Source organism: Nomascus leucogenys, chromosome 16, assembly GCF_006542625.1.
Source record: "Nomascus leucogenys isolate Asia chromosome 16, Asia_NLE_v1, whole genome shotgun sequence".
Classification (NCBI taxonomy): Eukaryota; Metazoa; Chordata; class Mammalia; order Primates; family Hylobatidae; genus Nomascus; species Nomascus leucogenys.
Window position 1 is genome coordinate 20,531,583 of NC_044396.1, and position 3,702 is coordinate 20,535,284.

Sequence of the window (3,702 nt, forward strand, 5' to 3'; positions counted from 1 at the left end):
AGTATAATATGGAAATTATTAAGTATTACCTGACTAGTTGTGTGCACATTACCCACTAGTAGGATCATCAGGCATGATTCCTGTTGCCATCTCTCCAGACTACAGAGCATATTACCTTTTATAACTGATACAATGAGATAAATTTTTGTGATTATTATTTTATCATCACTTCCTTGTTGCCTATTTCAAATGTAGTTGAGCCTGAGGAGTTTCTGAGGTAGATAATCCACTGCCTTTTTGCATCTATCTGTTACTTTGAATTGTTATTTGATTGGTTCTTGGGCTTTAGTTATCGTAATTAATAATTTAATTAAAGGAATTATTTATTTCCCATTATATGTCAGATACAAAAAAAAAGATAAAGTGTTTTTTTATCTATGAGAAATTCTCAGGTGAGCTAAAGACAAATAAAGACAAATATCTTGTTTAAAACCAGATCAATTACACTAAAAGTAGGTATTTCATGTTTTAATGTTGAATACTGATGATGTTTTCCCATACAGTTCAATAAAAGTTTTGCATTATATGATTTCTATTAGAAATAATGGGCTAAGATCTATAACAAAACAAATTCCAGTAATGTTTATTTCTTGCTAATGTCAGACCATTGTAGGTTGGCAGGGATATTCCTGCTTTGAATAGGTATTTAAGGACCCCTTTTTTAAATAGCCATTCATGGATCCAGGCTCTTTTTGTCTAATATCTCCTTTATTTCAGAGGCCTCCTCCAGATCCTCTGCCTCCAGCCTTAAACAAAGGAAGAAGCAGAATGAATGATCATAAGTAAGGAATCTGGAAACCGCAAGGAAATCCAGAAAATGAAATTAGCAATTTGTTCAGAAGAAAAGGAAAACGATTTATATGAGCAAGTAGCTAGTTTGTGTCACAGTGTTGTTTCTATGTCTCTGTCAACTGCAATAATAATTTACGGTTGATCATATAAAAGTAGAGATAAATAAATTTTTGCAACGTTCATGTTAAACAATGGGTTGTTTTTACAAAATAAAAACATAAGCCATTTAAAAAAAAATGGAGAAATTCTAATCAACATTGATATTTTAAAGTAACAAATGTCTTTTTTTGGCAGATGACATGTTGTAATGGCTTTGTTCAAATTTTGTTACACAAAGTTCTTTACATAAGGCATTTTCATACAACATGCTTTTTCTCAAATTCTTATTTAACATGCTATTGCTCCAATTCTTATTTAAATAACCCTAATTTATAACTGTACTAAAATCATCTAATTTTAGTACAATTATAAATAGAGGACCTATGAAATAATCTAGAGCTGAAGATATTGATTCTACTCTTAGGTAGTAAATGTTAGTTAAATAATTTTATTCCTATTTAAAGTGGCCCAATCATCACCTATGATTCCAAGTCTATCACAAAATATGGTCTCTGAAAAACATGAAGCACCTGGAGAAAAATAAATAAAACAGTAATTGCATATATACTTTTTTAAATTTACAGTAATTGGTGAGTGAAATATAATAACAGAAGGATAGATTCTGATCATCTAAACATAGCATTCATGTTCCAACAAAGCTGTTGCATTGTCTGACAGATTAAAAAGTCATAAATAATAATAAAATTGTATTGTACTATTTCTTTGATTTTATAAAGAATCTCATTCAGAGTATAATTAATGAATAAGAGAGACAAAAAGGCATAGAGAGACACAGAGACAAAAAAGAGACAGAGAAGTTACTTAACAAAATGCAGTAGAATCTTTTGTTCAGCAAAAGCAAAACATCAAGTAGCTTTTAAAATAATTACTCTAATATGAAACAAAGATACATGACTTTTGACCCTGGTATTTGTACAGAAGAAAAGTTTAGGAAAATAGAATATTTGAAACCAAATCTTAGATATAACTTACTCTAGCACTACAGTATTTGAATTCCCTCTATAATAGTCCTGACATATGGCATTCCAGTGCCAGCTTGAACACTTCCAAAGGATAGGGTGTTACTACTTCACAGGTGAGCATGGGCCAGTGCTGGATATATAGGTTCTATAAAATGCTGTCTATGGTTACTTGAAATCAGACATCACAGGACTTTTAACCATTAGTCCTTATTCTGTGATCTAGGAAAATGAATATATTGATACATTCTGCATGAGAGATTTTAAAATACGGATTATAGATATAATGTAATCCATCTTATTTTCTCTATTTGAGCATCTTTCTTTGTTTCAATCAATACTCTGATATTTCCAATTAAATTACTGGTTCTTCCCTCTAAAATGCCTCTGCTATTTCTAACTAGAAAAATACACGTGGAATGAGAAATTATGTACTTGGCATTTATGATATCATTTTTAACATAGAAATAATGCAGTAAAAATAACATACTAAAATACTGAAATCTGTGAACCTCAGATCTCTCATAGAATTCTGAATAAACATATCTTTTGTTCCTATTCATTACATACATTCTTTTGAAAGAATGATGACATTGTTATCTCATGGAATTTGGTAACCTCAGTTTCTCAGGAATATACACATATATACCTATATATACATACATGATATAGAGTTATTAGGATTTGGATTACCAGGCATTTTATGTGCAGTAAATTACTTTAAACTTCTTTTTTTTACAGTAAAGATAAGGAAAGTAATAGATAAAATTCTCTAAGTTCTATGATCCAAGAACTTTGCTTCTCTGAGAACTGTACCTACATATCATTTGATAATGTGGAAGAAACTTTGGAAAATATTCTTATGGTTTCCAAAAAATATACCATTTTAAGTAAGTAATTATATGTATTTGCAAAACCTAGTATTAAATTCCATCAGTATTCAGACTAACATATTTAACCAATGTTTTGCTGCTGTGAATAAAAATACATTGATTTGCTTATTTATATGAGAAACTCTGAATGAAAATGGGAAAAGTGAGTACCTGTGAACAACACAGAAAAAATTAGATGTCAATCTTTGCCATTTAAATTGATATACGTACTTACACTTAAAGAAATGCCAAGTGTACATTTCCACTCAGAACCATATCCAAAGGAAAGCTTCCTCACGTATACAAGTGTTCCTGCTTAATTAGTCCTTGACATCTATTGTTCATGAACCCCAAGCTGGGGAGGATGCATAATTCTTAGGTAGAGAAAATACACATTGAGATACCTCCAATTTGACTTGGCTAGCAGAATACAAGTTTTGACTATTGGTCCACACCCAAATTTCATTGAAATGGAAGAAAACATGCTAATATAAAATCAAAATGATAGCATGTTGGAAAGGAGGGGAGAACAGACCAGTAAGATGTTGTATAAGACAGAACACACATGGAATCTGATAAAGATAATGATAATTTCATTTTGTAATGTTAGATAGGAAAAATAATACTTTTCCTAGAAAAGAAATATTTGCTTGGGAGATCAGCCAGTTAATGAATATATTAGGTGGCATCTGCAAATATTCCTTCATGCTCAGAGTGATGACTTCAGTATGAATCTTCAGAATAAAGTTAAATAATTCCACAATTGGAATGACAAATGAGTTTTAATTCAGAATAAGCCCAGAATAGGTTTTGTGTCAGAGACACGGAGTAGCATATCAGAACTTAAACCACCACGTCACTACCACTCTGCATATATGTCTCAAGGAAATCTCAAGAACCAGGCTATATGACAAGAGTAAACTCTGCAGCCTCCCCCTGCCCCCCCACTTTTTATACAT